The sequence below is a fragment of the Cynoglossus semilaevis genome, chromosome 3 (assembly GCF_000523025.1).
Source record: "Cynoglossus semilaevis isolate Cse_v1.0 chromosome 3, Cse_v1.0, whole genome shotgun sequence".
Classification (NCBI taxonomy): domain Eukaryota; kingdom Metazoa; phylum Chordata; class Actinopteri; order Pleuronectiformes; family Cynoglossidae; genus Cynoglossus; species Cynoglossus semilaevis.
The window spans coordinates 1,881,641-1,900,632 of NC_024309.1; the positions used below are offsets into that span (position 1 = coordinate 1,881,641).

General features: G+C 38.4%; 1 protein-coding gene across 6 annotated transcripts in view; it reads right to left on the reverse strand.

The window, feature by feature from the left end:
- Positions 1-14,252, reverse strand: part of LOC103376879 (microtubule-associated protein 4) — a 56,588-nt gene extending 42,336 nt beyond the window's left edge. For 5 of the 6 annotated variants that reach the window (XM_017031574.2, XM_008307419.3, XM_025054311.1 and 2 more), the window contains exon 1: positions 14,097-14,220. The gene's annotated coding sequence lies outside the window, so the exon portion shown is untranslated. Of the gene's footprint in view, positions 1-14,096 lie in introns of all 6 variants that reach the window. The other variant, XM_025054315.1, reaches the window with a different exon arrangement.
- Positions 14,253-18,992: the final 4,740 nt, after the last annotated feature.

Here is an 18,992-nt window from a genome sequence, read left to right on the forward strand (position 1 = left end):
GCATGGTTCGTTCGGTCAGGGTATATCATCCCTTCGCAAGTTGATCAGTTCTGACATTTAGTTTTGCGATGCTCACCGATAATACTGAATAATTAGCTTTGAATTTAAACCTAGTGCATACAATTTCTAATAAGGTTCATGATATTTTAGAGTATCGAAAATAAAAAAATGAAGAAAAAAACCAATGTGCTGCTTATATACTATCTATATGTGTGTGTATAGATATGTATGTATATATTTTGAAATGTTTATTTCTATATATATATATATATAATACAATATACAAATATTTATAGCAATATATGCACACACATACAGCACATATATATATTGCTATATAAACACATATATATTGCTTTTCTAAAAATGAAAGTGAAACAAGTTTATTGTCAAAAGTAAATCAGTAGAGTCCCTAAAACTCTTGGCGCCAAGTGGCCAAGCGGTAAGAGGACTGCCACTGGCAGGGGACAAATTTCATTGTGTGTCTGTATTCGTACAATGGCCAACAAAGACGAGCTTTTCTGTTATAGAAAATAAAATAATTTGGATTATTTTAATTTTGAATTAATTCATTTGAGTCACAAGTTAAAAATCAACATTCTTCCTCGCTGTACTATAACAAAAGGCTTTGTTTAAAGAACATAAAGTTGATAAGTGATCATACAATTACTATACAAAGGAACAGTCATTACATGTCCGGAAGCCAGTGTGTCAGTAGCACTAAATCTGACTATTGTACAGAGTCCAGGGTGTGTCACAGGAAGGTCTTGGCCACAAAACCACCCCAGTCTGAAACACTGCCCTAATGTCCATATTTAATGTGTGTGTAGCGGAGAACCTAGGATCCAGCTGTAAAGTTAGTCAATTATATATAAGTTGAACACTGGAGAAGCACCAGCTGTTTGAATATTCAACAAATAGAAGAATGAACTTTTCTGTAGTACAGTGGGATGGATATGGAAGTAAACTGAATATAGGGTCAAGTACTTCTGCTCATGCCAGACTGCTGTTTCCTCCTCCTGTGAGGCGTGGTCACTGAGACTCGATGTGGAAAAAAGGAAGGAAGGAAATCCACAGGAAAAAAATTGTTTCAAATGTGGCTTCTTTTTTTGTTGTTGTTGCATTGTATACTTCCCCTTTCATATGTAGACCCGACCTTATGAAACTTGACTCTGAGATCATAGTGATGAGCCCCATTGGAAGTGAGAGTTTTTACAGATACTGATGGATAGATAGATAGATAGATGGATAGATAGATAGATAGAGTGATATATAGATAGATAAAGATAGATAGATAGAAAGATAGATAGATAGAAAGATAGAAAGTTAGATAGTTAGATGGGTAGATAGATAGATAGGTAGGTAGATAGATAGGTAGATAGATAGGTAGATAGGTAGATAGATAGGTAGATAGATAGATGGATAGATAGATAGATAGGTAGAAAGATAGATAGATAGAAAGATAGAAAGTTAGATAGTTAGATGGGTAGATAGATAGATAGGTAGGTAGATAGATAGGTAGATAGGTAGATAGATAGGTAGATAGATAGATAGGTAGATAGATAGATAGATGGATAGATGGATAGATAAATAGATAGATAGATAGGGAGATAGATAGGGAGATAGATAGGGAGATAGATAGGTAGATAGGTAGATAGATAGGGAGATAGATAGGGAGATAGATAGGTAGATAGATAGGTAGATAGATAGGTAGATAGGTAGATAGATAGGTAGATAGATAGGGAGATAGATAGGGAGATAGATAGGGAGATAGATAGGGAGATAGATAGGGAGATAGATAGGGAGATAGATAGGGAGATAGATAGGGAGATAGATAGGGAGATAGATAGGTAGATAGATAGGTAGATAGGTAGATAGATAGATAGATGGATAGATGGATAGATAAATAGATAGATAGATAGGTAGATAGATAGGTAGATAGGTAGATAGATAGATAGGTAGATAGGTAGATAGATAGATGGATAGATGGATAGATAAATAGATAGATAGATAGGTAGGTAGATAGATAGGTAGATAGGTAGATAGATAGATGGATAGATGGATAGATAAATAGATAGATAGATAGGTAGATAGATAGGTAGATAGGTAGATAGATAGATAGATGGATAGATGGATAGATAAATAGATAGATAGATAGGTAGAAAGATAGATAGATAGAAAGATAGATAGATAGAAAGATAGATAGATAGAAAGATAGAAAGTTAGATAGTTAGATGGGTAGATAGATAGATAGATAGATAGCTCTGACGCCAATCAACATAATGTTCTCATTACATTATGTGAACTCAGTATGGACTCAGTACTCACGGATGACACCCACACCCTTGGTGAGTCACTATATTGTGATGACATAATCTGTGGTTTCTCTGTGTGACTTGTGAGTGTCTCAGATGATGTAGAGAATATTCTGGAATGCCTCTTCATCACATTTTTGTACTCCTAACATTTCATTTTCAGTTTTGTCAGTGTGTTTCTGTTAGTCCAGAATGTTGTTGACTCGCATGCTTTATTTTGGAAACAGGTTTAAGAATTTGGAAATGTTCAGTTAGATAACTGACAATTCTCTCTATCCATCCACTTAAACTTCTCAGTTTAATCACAAACCATAAGCTCCGAAGGTCTGTACAAATCTATAGCAGAAAAACTAGTGGCAATATAGGATCAATTTTTGGAAAATTCTTACACAACTGCTACTCTGCTAAGTGTAATCTAGTGTAATGTTCCCATTTTGGGACTGTCACCAAATTTGAAAACAAACTAAATATTATGGATTTACATCATGTTATAGTGTGAATTTTATGTTTCAAATACAAATATCCGAAATTAACTTTTTTCCAAAATCCGATATGCCGATATTATCTAAACATTTAATTTCCAATTCCGGTATCAATTGATAGCGATATATGCAGCCGTTTTTTTCCCAGCATATTTGGCAATACCCAGGCATTGCCAGCAGAGTTCTTCGACCTGTCATGCAGAGCAACACACTGCAGTAATAACTGTTGCCATGATGCAACTATAATTACCTGAGAAATGTAAAAAGCCAAAAGTAGAAAAGTGTGAGGTTCTCCTTAAATCACACAGAGTAGGAACTAACTGCCCTGGAATGCTACACAGCCATCGTCATCCAAAAGACATCAGTGACATCTGTCAAAGCCAAAGACAGAGTACCATGACGTTGAGAGAAAGGAATTAAAAAAATGTCTTTGGTTTTGTGGGACTTTGCAACTGATCGAGTTCATATGAAGCCACCCAAGGACAATGACATTTACAATTACCTGTAAATCTGTTTCATTATTTTTTTTTTTATAACTGATAGGGCCTCATATTGTGCCCTAAAGCTACATGCAATTGTCTAGTACCCAAACATATAATGGACTATATATATAAAGTATATTCAGTTTAAATGAGTATTGTCTAGTACCCAAACATATAATGTACTATATATATATATGATGTATATTCAGTTTAAATGAGTAAATATATAAATATATATTAAATATATATTTCTGGTCATATGAATAGTAGCTACTAAGCCAAATAACCAATGCTGTAAGACAGAGGTGTCAAACCTATTTTGATTCACGGGCCACAGACAACCACTGGTACGGCCCACATAACCTCATATGTACACGTATATTAGATATATATTTATTCATATTTAATAAAATATAATTTCACAAAAAATATCATGATCGTGTAATGTTTTACTTCTCAAAATTCATCAAGAGGTCTAGGTATAAACAAAACAAAAACAGTCAGAGTGATTGGTTCTTATCCCGTTTTCCATAACAATCCAAGTGGCAACTACAACAATCAACCCCATATTTATCACAGCTTTTGGTGACCCAAATCACACATTCATTTCAGTTTAATGAGTGCAGTGCGTGATTTGTTTCACAGCACGCCGCCTATAAAGGAAGTGGAAAGCACAAGTCACTGATGTCATTTTCAAGGAGAGGTGGGACATTTCCCCTTAGCCTGGCTGCTCAGCTTACTGTGTTACCATAAAAAAGGGTGTATCCTGTAGGCGTGTGCGTTGCTTGAATGAATGAGCGTGGAACACAGTTGTTGCAGCTGACCTCTTCGGAGACTGAAAAGACCAAAGGCGAAATTGGCTGCGTTGAAATCACTAGCTGTTTACCACTTTTGGCTAACAATACCATACCATAATACCATTTGCTGCCGTATAATGAAAAGCTGGTTGACTATTTCCTCATTTTAGACCAGCCTGCTGATGTGACACTCCAAACTATTACTCAATTATAAAAATAGTAAACAGCTCATGGCACAAGTAGTGCTACCATGTCACAGTCATGCCCTTGTGAAGTAGGTTTAGGGCACTGGTGCTTAAATGTAGCTCAGGCTCAGCTGTAGCCAAATGACTGCAAAAAAAAAAAAAAAGAGGCTTGGCTACGTAGGACAAGCTAATCAAGCTAAAGTTTCCGTGTCTTCCGGACGAAAAAACATTTTTTATATGATTCTATGGTTATGTTTTATACTACACTTTTACAACCGTTATGCCGTTGTGTACTAGCTAATACAATAAAACTAGGTATGTTCATGTTGTAAAATGAATGAACCTCTTGCTTAACCAGTCCGATGACTACGGATCTCGTCAATGGCTCATCTGCTGTTTTTCCCTCTCTTTGTAAACTAAGATCACATCTTACGGGTCAACCTAAATAGCTCTGAGCTGTTTGCAGTATGTGAGAAAGACACAGAGTGAGTTAAAGTGAAAATACATGAAGTGAACACCCCCACCCCACTAACATACACTGCGAGTACATGAAAGCAGAAGAATGGCATGAGACTGCGTCACCCGATATCTTTTCACAGTCCATAAATCAAAAAATCCTGAGGACACCTACAGGGCAAATATCCATGTCTACATTTCAAAGTATCTCACCATCAAACATTTACGCAGCACTACTGCTCGTTCAGGTTCACTCGACTACGTAAACAAGGGAACCAAATACACAAGATACTGTACATATACAACACACGAAACATATCTAAAATTTAATAAACCGATGTCACGCTCTTCAAATAGCTGTAAATCATGAGAACTGTGTAAAATGTAATAAATGACTTGGTTGATAATGTAAGACAATAAAAAGTGTCAAATGCATCATATTAGAAGGCCCGGCATCCATAAATCTAAGTTAAGTGGCCACAGCGTTTATTTACTTTGACACAGGAAATCAAATGCGCCCAAAAACTTTTATTTACTTTGACACACCACACAGGAAATCAAATGCGCCCAAAAACACTTAGCTTGTAGGAACTAAAAGTATGAAAATATTGTGGGCCAGAGAAACTGGTGTGTGTATGTCTCATTCAAGGTGTTTCAGGGTCCAGCTGCCATCTCACTAATCTGTGCGAGATGGTATCAGTGACATTCCTGGCGGGCCATTCGGCGTATTTCACCAAGCCACACAATCACAGCACTTTGTCAACACACCCTGACACACGGGCACAGAGAGTGTAACATGAGGATCCCGAGGCTTCCGAAAATGTAGCTTTGAACATCGTATGCACGGACTTACTCACTCTTTATCTAACGTATTGCATGTCAACGCAGTAGGGTATATGGTTGTAACCCTTCCTTTGTTTGTATGGATAAAACGTTGGGCACAAGTTCATCCTCATATGGAAGGGTGTGTATATACGGAGTCTAACCGAGTTGCCCAGATTTCAGCAAAGATTCACGAAAAACCATACGTCACCAGGTTGGGTGTTTTTTTGTCAGTCAAGCAAACAACAAAACACGTGGCCCAAGTTATCTCAAAGCAGAAGGTAAGGAGTAGTCGGTCAAAGAGCTGAGGTCAAATAAAAAATAATATGCAAATTAAATAATAGTAAACGATTAATCATGATTAATCAACAAATCATCATTCCTAAATATAACAAAAATATTTTTTGTTATATTGTTGGAACAGTAGGTACTTTGTGTTTCACATTTCGCAGTGATTGCCAACCATTGTGTCTTTCATTTTATTTAATACCTTAATAGATTCATTTAATTTAATAGCTGCAATTTGTCTTTGTTTATTGTTGTTTGTATTCACTAGGTGGTGGTAGATAGCTATGAAGACTAAAAAAAAAAAACTGTTCAACATCGTAGTGTGTGTCCTTATCAATTTGAGTTTATCTGCCTTGTGTTCAACTAAACAGAATCAGGGTCTCATCAAGTAAGTAAATTGAATTGAAACAAGATGATCATTATATTTTATTACATATACTTTTTGGGACATTTTTGTGTGGTGGTGTGCAGCGGGATATAAAATATGTCTCAACGCCCAAGAAAGTTCAGGAAACACTGGTATAGACGCCGCCCATTCTGACTTCTATTTATTCTAGGAAATGAATTAAAGTGATTAACATGTCAATTTTGACACCAGCACCATTAAATAAATAAATACTGTTATTACATAGTGTTATTACTTTTAATGAATAAGGTTCTAATTATTCAAATTGTAGATTTGGAGATGTGTAATTGACCAAATTTCTCATACTGTACTCGTACTAAGGTTATAAAAGTAAGAAACTAGCATTGCCCTCGGGCTATACAAATGTACAGAAAACTGCAAATAACAGAGAAAGAACAAGACAAACAATGTGTGGTTTGTCCTCCATGACAGGGAGCGGCTTAAAGCCTCAGGGAAGACTGTGAGAACTCTTTGTGTCTGTGTTCGTAAGACTCTCTGTAATTAGTCTCTGAAGGCATACAGGTGTAATCTAGGATCACTTACACAATTAGCTCGCATTTAACATTGTGTTTGTGTTTGTGTGTGCGAATCCTGTTAGGTCCGCAAATAATTTGTAGTATTAAAAAAACTGCCTCACCTACAGTAGGCTTGACAAAAAAAATAATAAATAATTTTTATAGTTTATTTTACCTCCAGTTATCTGTACTTCAGACTTTTGTTTCGGGATTCTACAATGTTGACATTCGTTTATTTCTCAATTCCTGTGTCTGTACTTAACTTAAGAGACCTTTAAACTCTCTCACTTTTTGTATGCTACACCAAATGTGGAAGGTGGTTTGAAAGGTAACCCAATAGCTGTCCCAATATTTGTCTAGGTCTTTTAAAGAATGGACAGAAAATGACACGTTGCGTCTTTTAGATGAAGACCTGTACTAATATTAAGAGCAATCAAAAGAAGAAGCACTGCAATTTATTCAACTTTTCCCATGAGCTTTTATATTAAGTTGATTAAGTAATAAGATGAAAAAAGAAAATAGTGATTTCTTTCCAAAAATCTAGCATGTAATTTAAAACGGTGGTCTGGAAAGACCAAGTACTTTTACAATACAATGCTATTTCAACTGCCTGTCATATTCATTCAGAAAAGAAAAAAAAAAGACGTGGAAGTTCTTTCTGCCTCACTGCCATCCTGATGTGAAGGGTTGCCGACGTGAGTCAGACAGCAAAAAAAAACCCCGAAACAAAACAAAACAAAAGCAAAGACAGCACGTCACCCTGTATGTTTGTGTATGTGTGTGTGTTAAGACAGACTATATCTGTCAATATTCTACGTTCATATGCCTTTATCTCATGGACCAGATCATTACCTAACAGTACAGATCTTACTATACAATGCTCCTAGTCATGTACATCAAATATTAAAGGTTCCAGGTAGTTTTAGGTCAGAAGATACAAGCACACAAAATGGTTAAGTGCATTCAAACAAGAAGATAGATGAACAGGAAATGGATAGATGGATGGATGGATAAACGGACAGATGGATGGACGGATTAATGGATGGATACATAGGTAATGTTGATAGCAGAAAGGTATATTGATGGATGGATAGATGTATATAGATAGATAGATAGATAGACAGACAGAGAGAAAGATAGATAGATAGAAGGATGGAAGGAAAGGATGGATGCATAGATAGATAGATAGATAGATAGATGGAAGGTTGGATGGACGGACGGATGGGTGAAGAGAAAGACAGTTGACACAGCTAGAAGCATGAGCCTTCCTCTGCTTTTAGCAGCCACTGTCTTTGATAATTGGCTTTACTCACTTAAGGTAATGCTACATAAAAGGTAATCCCTTGTCTGTCTGTGTTTGTGTGTGTGTGTGTGTCCGTTCGCTTCAAGGCCGGACCTTGAAAGAACTCACAGGAGGCCTGTTTGAGAGCCAAGTGAAAAGGCTAGTGTTTTACTATGCGCACCGGCATGCACGCGTATCCCGGTCATTTAGTTACACAAGGCTTTTAGTGTGTTGTATAATTCAGTACTTTGCAGCCTAATAGTTTCCAAATCTGAAATAACACCCTTCGGCATTTACACATACAAACAGACAGACAAACAGGGGTCATTTTGTCTACGCACTTCAACACACCTTTTCGTTTCCACCACCACGTGCTACTCCCTGCCTCCATCCCGATCTCTCAGACTCTTTTACACTAAGCCTTAGTTTCTGAATGAATTCCCTGTATGTGGCCCTCACACACACCGACATATATACACACACACACAAAGTGAAAACTACTCGAATACACAAAACACACTGATTCTTTGGGAACTGTGCTCCATTGTTGCAGGACGACGCTTGACACATTGCAATGGAATGCAAGAGGCATCGATGTGCACACAAACAGGGAACCCACAATGGTATTCAAGACCCTCGCAATGCAAGTATATTAGCGTGCTAGCCCAGTGCAACATCATTTATAACAAAACATAAAGTATTCGTCTGTCTTCCTTTTTTGGACGCAAACTACGAACCCGAATGCTTTAGAAAATGCTGAGTCCTTTTTACCAATACTGGTAATCCAAAAAAAATAAAAAAATTTAAACACCTCTTAACCATGAGATTTCAATCCATTATTTCACTCTGCTATGCATTTTCATAACTCTGACTCTGACTGGCAGACGTTAATACCGTTCCAGCTGCTTCTGTTATGATGAGGTGGGATTACAGTCACTGGCTTAGCCTCTACTATGACATTCATCCTCTCTGCTCTTCACAATTTCATTATCCAAGCCACCGCTGTCACACAATATCAAAACTCCAGCGCGGAAATCCTTGAGACATACTCAAGGATTCAACTTGTATTCAACTTGTATTATTTTATATAGTAAGACAAGGAGTCTATCTGAGCAATATATAAATTTCTTAAAGTGCCGCTGGTGAATCAATACATGTTTCTGGATAGTAGGGTTCACGTTCCAGTAGAGTTCCAGTCCAATTAACCATCAAATCCGGCCCGCAACTAGATTCCTAAGAAAATTGAAATAATAATTTAAGACACATATTAGACATTTAATAAGACACAACAGTCCTGCAGCACCTAAAGTATTGAAAGCAAGTGTGTTTTGTGGGTCAGCAGTAAAACATCATAAGATGCTAAATATGCGAGATAAAATATGCAAGAAAAAGTGTTTAAACTCATCCTAAAAGCATGCAGCTACGAAATATAAGTTAATTAATAGGTAACTTGTTATCTTTGTTGTCTCACCCTGAACTGCCCTCACCCTGAGAGTGGCTGGAAGCAGTATAGCACATGTATAATCATGGATTTCCTCCATTTCCTGACTTTTCACCAGAGGCGAGGACGAAGGAGACTGGTAACCTTGAAGAGAGTATTATGGCAGTTTGTTCCAATATGGGGCCAGAACAGTACTCTGGACAGTCAACCCGCACTGGGGTATTTGGACGACGAAGTAAATACAAGACAAAACAGCACAAAATTGTATGCGCTCTTCTTTTTAACTGACTAAAGTTCTGCAATAATATTACCTATTCTAACTACTATTCCTGAACTTGAAATTTAGGATGACATTTTTGACACACTATTTTTTAGGTTATCAGCTGAAGCCCTTGCTTTAACTACAGTCTCTTATATTGCATTTCATATTTGTTTACCACAAACATGACACCTTTAACTATGTAAATACTGGTAGAGCACTTGTGTGCTATGCTATGCTAGTGCGATGGCTCACAAACGTTGCGGGACCGAGTTTTGTGTCTAGGAGTCTTCATGTCTGTGAAACTACTGTTGCCATCACAACACGATAAACAATGTTAGGTTCTGTAAGGGTAATATTAGAACAAATGTATCCTAGTATTCTTGTCTGGGTTATACTACGACAGGAAAGTGACCAAAGCCTTCCGAACCAGACAGCAACAGACAAACCTGGACATTAGTATAAAAATACTTTGTAGCACAAGAAATACCACTTTTTGTCAACAAACTTTATCCAATTCCTTCTTCTGCCCATCAGAGTACTTTTTTCCCTAAAACTTTCCCGGACCATAAAACTGCTCAGGATGTTATATGATGTTGGCATGGAGTTGCCGAGCATTAAAGTTAAGGAAAGCTCAAGAAATGAATAGTTGTGTGATGGCAGAATGTTGAATTCCATGCTCATGTACTAGTAATAGAATAAGGGAAGAAAACAGATGGTTCTGTTTTTAGGGGTTAGAATAGAAATATTAGATATTATAAAGGGCAATAGCTTTTCTTCATTTTAACAAGATTTCCATCTTTTTGGAGAAACCATCTGCCAACAATGGCAGAAGGTGAAACATGCCAATGTACTTTTCAACATATTTTTCAACATATTTCAACGTATTTCTTCTAGGGATGGCTAGATCTGATACTCAGGATTGGTATCCGCCTCATGTAAGTCACAATCTCAGGATCCTATCTGATCCGATGCCCAAATGTTCAACTTAACTTTACGCAACATGCCGTAAAAAGGGACACTATCTGAAGGAGACCTTAGCGTATACATCCTTCAGTTTAAGATGGATTTATTTCAGCTTTCAACGCAGTGTTTTCTTCAGATACTGTAAAGGATGAAGACAATTGTTTTTTTGGTTCTGCAGAAAATGTCAGTAATGTTTAATTACGGATTAAGAAACTTCTGGGAATACAAATATACAAGTCTCCAAGCTCTGTATAAAGGGTTTCCATTTTGTAATTTGAGTAGCGGCAGCCTACTACAACAATGTCCGAAAGAAATGGGGCAGATAAACATAAATAGACCACCAGCTACCCTGAATATTAAACATCCACACCCATTGGGCGGCACTTGATTTATCAGCATATCTGATGTCATAATAACCCATAGGTAACCCATTGTGATTCTATAGTGTAGCAGTTAGCATGCCTGCCTCAGAAGCAGAGAGAAGGAAGTCCTGGGTTTGATTCCCAAAGGAACTACATACTTGGTGCCTGTTGCAGCAGATCTGCTGTCAACACAAGAATTTTGCAAGTACGGGATCAATGTTGAGTTCAAAGTTGAATTTTTTTTTTTTAGTTGCTCGTCAGCTATCTCTCCTGAGGCCAGCATCATAACTGACTGCTTACGTCACTGCAGAAAGACCTGACTCCACTGCTTAAAGGAATCCAAGAGAAAAAACCTGGTACAATATTAAACCAATGAATGACTCAACAATGTTGACCTTTTCTGAAAAGTCACTATGTTCTTTTTCAAAGCTCACAATCAAGCAACAAACATTTGGGCATTAAGGGTTCGGATCAGGTCGATAATGAATTTGGGGGCTGGGATCAGTCCCTCTTATTTCCCGCTGAGTAATCTGGCTGTGGAAAAAGAACGGGTAATCTGGATTGCCAGAGATAGAGAAACAGAGAGAGTAGAGAAGGATGGATTCTGTAAATGTCCACCCATAGGCATAATTTAATTTATTTTATCAGCATTTGTGTACCTTCATGTACGTTTCTTTTGCTACACTGTATGCCACAACAAATTCCTCGCAGGTGAAAACCTAGCTGGCTATAAAATCGTTTCTGATTCTGATTCTGAAAGGTATAATTCTTTGCCAGTGACTGCATCAATGACGATCCCGAAAGAGGTTAAAAAAAATGCCTAAGAAGCACGGATTTGCTTTCGAAAGAGTTTCAGTGAAATCCTCATTCAACAACACCATTCAGCTGACAAACCGGCAGAGTGCTTTATTGATTTCCCAGTTAATGAGACTTGGTGCTGGATGACGGCCCTATGAACATTTAGAATCCCATTATTATAAAACTTTTTTTATATATTGTCCTGACCAAAACAACCACATTGGGATGATGTGGCAAAATATTATTTTTATGTCATAATATTGTCAAGGATTTGGGTTTGTTCCAAAGTAATACAGGGTTTTCATTTTGTCTTCCACAGCTTAATCTTAGGGGGCAGGAGCCAAACCCAATATCCCAGATGGAGCACATTTTTTCCAGATAATGGACTGAGTTTTGATAAACATGGTGACAAAGATGGCACTGAATTTGTTGACAACATTATTTGATTTTGAATTATTTGGGTATTTTAATTACATCCACCAAGGTCTCTATTCATTAGTGTTTATACCACATGTTAAAATCAAGGCATGGAGTAAAAAAAAAAAAATCAACATTTACTTGTGTTCACAAGATGGGTTAAATGAAGTGGTCACAACCGTCCATATGCATCGAAAGCCATTTACAACACATAATATAATCAGATTATGGTTATGATAAATGGATGAGGATGGGGATTGTCTCTAAATAAGGCACATTGACATTTAAAAAAAAAAAGATTTTACTCAGAAAAAGGTCATTTCACGAGACCGTTCAAAAAATGCTAATCCTGTTTGGCCCGCAACCTAGAGTTAGTTCTAAATTTCCGCCCCTTGAGAGATTGAATTTGATGCCCCTGATTTACAGGCTTGGTTGGTTAGTCATGAAAACTTAAAAATGACCGTGGTGTACTGCAGTACAATCTAAATTCGACTGGAAACTCTATACCTTGGGCCTGTTTAATCAGAAATCAATTCTTAATGGTATATAAAATCTATCAATTTCCATTTGTCAAGGTAAACATTTTTGCAAACGTCAAGACTGAAAACTATACGTTCCTATACTACAACTATGCGTTTAAAAGTTGCGTAATGTTCTCCAGGTCTACCTCTGCCCACGTTTTGGCCAAGTAGATAAAAGGTGATCAATGACAGGGGCTGTCTCTGAGAATGAATGGTGTGTAAACTGGCAATGATTAAACAAAAGACAGTGGGAAAATATCTGTGTTTCTGAGGCTTATCTCGCATCTCTCGCAGTATTGGATGGTGAAATGTTAGTGGGCCGTGTAGTGACAGTGTATATGGTTACCATGGTTACTGAGTGTCACTCCTTTTTAGCCGTGTGCTAAATGATTAGCAGCTTTTGCATCCATAGGACCCTGAAAGACCACTGTCAGATTCAATCCCGAGACACAAGAAACTCATACAAGGGCAGAAAAGAACTGACTGAATGAAAAGACAACAGAAACCGACAACAGGAGTCAAACACAGGTTGTGGCAGGGCCACACAAAGAGACAAATGAGACACAGACAAGACACAAACGCCGACAAGAAAACACTCGGACAGATAAGAGGGTCAGAAGACAAAGCACAATCTTATAGTCACATAGTTACAGATAAGATCGCATGCAAACACAGAGATGGCCCAAAGACCGGTAGACTGACTATTAAATATACAGAAAGACACAGGTCATATGTACGTGGAAATACAGACGATGTCATGTGCAGAGAGACTCTGACGATATGGGCAGACCGAGACAAAATGAGTCAGTCAGTCAGTTTATAACAACTTTCCTTTTGCCCGCTGTGACAGCGCCACTCCGTGCTGCATTAGCCAACATGATATGGAACAGTCCCTAACACGTTAGGGAATAGTCATGTTGGGTTACACGTGAAACTAACCACCTTAAAAGCAAAACAATCTATGGTAAAGGCTACCAAGCGTCCAAATGAGCCGCGAAAAAAAATCCAAAACCACAACAGTCGGCGCTACAGTGAACAAAAAAAGGGCGTGTATGTATTATGCACGCTCAGCAAATAGCATGCACAAATACCGACTTTCCGAGGAGCACATGAAGGCAGCATCACTGTACACCAGTACAGCCTGGCCGTGATGCGTGCTGAGCTTACTCATCCAAAATCAGCGTCAACTCACTGCTACACGGCCTACAGCCGCCCAACCTTTCTCCACGCACCCAAGACACACAGCTCACATCGCTATGTACAGCCACTAACACACGGTAGGCATATTTCGGCTTGACTCACCGTTAAATGTGTACTTTTCGACAGTTTGTCGTGAGTCTCCAAGAGTCGCTGTCACCGCCACGATCCGCCCACCCAACAGTGCGAGCTTCGGTGCAGAGTAACAGCTCCACCTCTGTTTCGCTGTACTCCAATCACAAACGACTATTGTTGAATGGCGGCTTTTTTATCCAATCGTATTAAAGTTAAGGTCTGACTGACAGGAAATGTGACTACAGACAGTTTTGAACTCCTGCGCAGGCCATTCGGCGTCACTGTGTGCGCTTTTGACAGGCATCCCGCACGTACAATGGAGAACATTTGACTCCTTTTACGGATCGGTGCCGGTCCAATCGCCTGTAGCGACGCACAGCGTACACGTTGAAGGCCCAAGAAGACGCCCTGATTCCGCCCGGATCACTAAAATGTCACTGCGATGACAGGTGTTACGGTAAAAAGACACAGACTTGAGCTACAGTCAGGTCTACATTCACCTGTTTCACACATAAAGCAGATAAAGAATACACACTTGTGCTATTTGCCTCTAATCAATTACACAATAAATAAAGCCGCCAAATTATAAAATTAATGAATTAATTGACAATAATAAGATGCATTTACATTATTTTTTAAAAGGCATCAAATATTAAATTGAGCTGAATTTTCTGTTAGTAGCGACATCTTGTGGCCGAAAAGAACAGGTACAACCATCATAAACAGCCCAGACTTTTTTGTGTGTTCACCTTAAGGCACATCTGTTGGGCGTCTTAACCTTTTTGTGTGTGTTTGTGTGTTCATGTTAAGGCACATCTGTTGGGCGTCTTAAACAAATGTTATCATTGTAGTTTCGCGTGAATACAACTGTGTAAGTCTAATATTTGTAATTTTTTATACGTTTTGTAACAAGTTCTGGTCTATAAGATGGGGGGGGTCGTCTTGCATCATGTTTCTCAGGAGTTTACGAATAACTAATAAGTTTGTGAAACACTGTATTAATGAACCACTCTCTCAAATGTTTTTCAGTAGATAGCTAGCTAGCCAGATAGATAGCCTGACTTTGACTTCTTCCCTTTCCCCCCCTTTTTCTTCCTTCTTAACCCTCGTAGCAGTCTAATAATCAGTCTAATATATATATATATATTATAAATAGATAGATAGATACTGCATATATAGATAGATAGATAGATAGATAGATAGATAGATAGATAGATAGATAGATAGATAGATAGATAGATAGATAGATAGATAGATAGATAGATAGATACTGCATATACTGCATATATATAACAGGTACTATACATATCGTATATCATAAAACATTGTATGTGTAAATGTTGAGTAACTGTGTAAATAATACTTATGTCCTGATAATGACCATCACATGAATGATGACGAGACAGGGGGAGAGGGAGGGTTGCTTTCAAAGAGATTTATTGAAAGAAATATTTTTGAAATTTTATAAAGTTCAACCGTTAATAATATCAAGCAATCAAAACCTTAAGCTTCACCATTTTTCCCCATCTACCTTGCTTTAACATTTGATATGAATATATGAATTCTAAGCTTCTAAAAGAACCCCGCGTTGACAAGCCAAAGTGTCATCGTATCAGGGCCAACTTCATGTTTCAGGAGCCGACATAGACTTCACATTATTGTGGAAGATTTGTCATCGTCACTGCGTCTGTGAGAGGCTTCCAGCGGATGTGACACAACTCTGAATTTTCACTTGGGCGTGTTGGAAGATACTTGCAAAGAAACGTCACCGATCCATGTGCGGAAAAGTAGGAAGTGGTCCGAGAAGTGTCCTTAGAAACGTCGACACTAATCAGTCTCTAAAGTGCTGCTCATCCCAGTGAAAAATTTGTAATATTTTGGGTGCACAGGACGGCAATAAAAATGGCCACATGGAAAAGGCCGAAATAAGGTATTTAGGAAATAGTTCAAAGTTCTGCCCAGGACTGTCACACATGCATCGGTCCATTACAGTGGTTCTCAACCAGACATACAAATATTCCGTTTATTATTGTATCTCTATAATTACTATCCGCAGCTAATCAGTACATCTCTCTTCCATGACCAGGAAGTAAAAATACTGTTTATATGTATATATATATATATATATATATATTTATATATAAATATGACTCTCCCTTAACCCGGAAGAATTCAGTGTTTCACTCTACACACAGTTTGCAAGCATACAGCAAAAAACCAGCTGCTTTGCACGTCAAATCCCCTCGTTACCGGATGATTTTCAGTGCAGCATGCAAGTAAAAAAATGTGCACAAAAGTATTTAAGCTCATCACCTGCGATCATCCGTGCCGCACCGTTCTCATCATCACCTCCTTTCTCCACCAGGGACAGTCTTTTTTTTTGTTTGTTCCCCACCCCCGCCACCCCCAATAAGATGATTATTTTAATAAGAAATTATAGCAGACTTTATTTATTCGGTATATATATATATTTTTTATCCTCTATATTAGTATTCTGCATTTCAAAGCATGCTAACAAAAAGTTGTTGTTTTTTTTTCTTCTTTAGTTTCTGCATAGTGCTGGCTATACGAGTGCCAAAGAGTTCTGTTTCTTTACAAGTAGTAGAAGTGGGTATGTACAGGCAAAGAGTGACACCGGTTCCGTGTTGTGTAAATGGTACCAAAAAACAACCCCCACCCCACCCCGCCCTCCGCTATCTACAAGTACAGGACCTGCCGAGAGTCCGTCAGAAACTCATAGAAAGTTAAAGAGAGCTGGAAAAAGCTCAGCAGTATGGAAGAGCCATTAAGGGGTATCAAGTGTGTGCACGTGTCAATATTCAAAGGGCAAAAATACCAACACCTATTCCCCAAGTTTTTTTTTTCTTTTTCAAAGTGCCACTTCTACTGTTATTTTATGCACTGTGCATTACATATTGTATTCTCTAGCACTGGATATTACGCTAAGGTGAACTGTCACATATGGGGATAGAAAAAACCAGGAGTCGACAATAACTACATTCTAGTCTTGAGGTCATAGTTCTGAATGTAAAAGGACACAGTTCAGGCCACGAGTCGACTCACTGAACATGAACAAAAGCACTCACTATACAATAGGAAACGGCCAAAGAGAGACAGAACACGTTTGAGAAATCAGTATCTCAGCACAGCAACTTAAAAAAAACAAAAAAAAAAAACAAAAACACAAAGAGGGAAAATTTCACTGTCCTGTTCAGTGTTTGTACAGAGCCTAACTCCTGGTAACAAGTGTCTGCTGGTGAAAAACATGCAAGGGCAAAAGAAAAAACAAATCAAACCAAGTAGACATCGGCGAGCGATGTAACAAGAAGAACCGCCAATTCTGTAAAAGTGGCAAAAAAAAAAAAAAAAAAAATTCCAATGTTCTGTTCGAACCTTCATCTGCTACACAATAACTGTCTGGTTTGAACCCCCTCGAAATAACCCTCACATTACGTGAAAGTCGCTGTAAAATATGGTTAAAGTTTAAAAATCACAGATATTAAAGCTGCAAGTACAACTTTAGGCTAACATCGTTTTCTTTTTTTTTTTTTTACCCAAAGAGTTAAATCGTCCAGGGATTTAAAACGTCACCAATGGCCATTTGTTACAGCATTTGTTTGCTTTGGTTCGATACTAAAGTGCACCTTTTACAAAGCGTGACGTCGGCAACAAAGTTCAGGTTCCGCACGGGGCAGACGCGGCGGCGATGACGCGGCCTTCGCCCCCCTCGGTTGCGGCCACGCGTGCGGCATCTGGGGTTTGATGGGTTTGAACAGACTTCCATTTTAATCAGTGGGGATAGAAATCGAACACACACCCCCATGTATCGTGTACAGTCACAGACATAAAAAAAAACACAACAACAACAATAACAACAACAACAACAAAAGAAAACGTTGGACACCCTAAAGGGGATAGGGTCAAAATGAACACAGGACAATTACACACAGCAAAACCTTAATCCACCGAATGCGCTCATCGCCAACCTTTGACACCACAATTCTTCAAATTCGACAACAACAACAATCCACAAAGACGTAAATAAATAAACATTTTGCTCAGACCAGCAAGCAGCAGCGTACGACCCTCATGCATCGAAGGGGGAGGATTGCCACCAAAATGGACATTTTCAGACCTTGCTCTTCTTTCTCAGCGGTTGGGTATGATTTCTGAGAACAAGGAAAAACGAACCCCAATGACATCAGTAACACGTTCCTGAGTCTTTATTAAACATCTGCACTGTTTAAAAAATTGCTAAAAGTGCTGAGCATCAAGCGGCGTGGTTAGGCTGCTACGAGTCTTCATTGTTTAAAGGACTATTGCACTTTAACGTTACCCTCCTCTGTCGTTGGTCATCTTTGCGTGGTGAACGGCTAATGGAAGTGAAGATCTACTCTGGTAGACGTACACTGGTCAGTCCAACTTCTGTCGGCACCGACTGGTGCCTGTTCCGTTTTTCATCATCTCAATGTCTGATGAGTTCAAGTCAAAGGGATCCTTTAAACCAGGTAAAGATAATTGTCATCTGATATCAGCTACTCTCACAAGCTTAATGTGTGTCGGTTGTGCAATTTTTACTTAAGTATTTACTTATAGTAAGAAGGGATGGCTCGATCCGGTTACCAGGATCAGTATCTGTCCGTTATTGGTCAAAATTTCAAGATCGAACATAAAAAAAAAACAAAACAAAAACATCCACAAGGGGTCCTCGGTTTACGATGTCCTCGAGCTATGGGGGTTCGTGGTAATGTGGTCTTTTTCTAACCGTTTTGTTCCATCCTTCCGACGTATGATGTTAAAACTCCCCAACAAGTTCACGCGGGAACGAGAATACACCGTCACACGGAAACGTTTTGCCCTTCGTTATGGCTCCGAGGTGTAAGTCGGACTCTTCTGAAGTTTCTATGTCCCACATTATGATGTTAG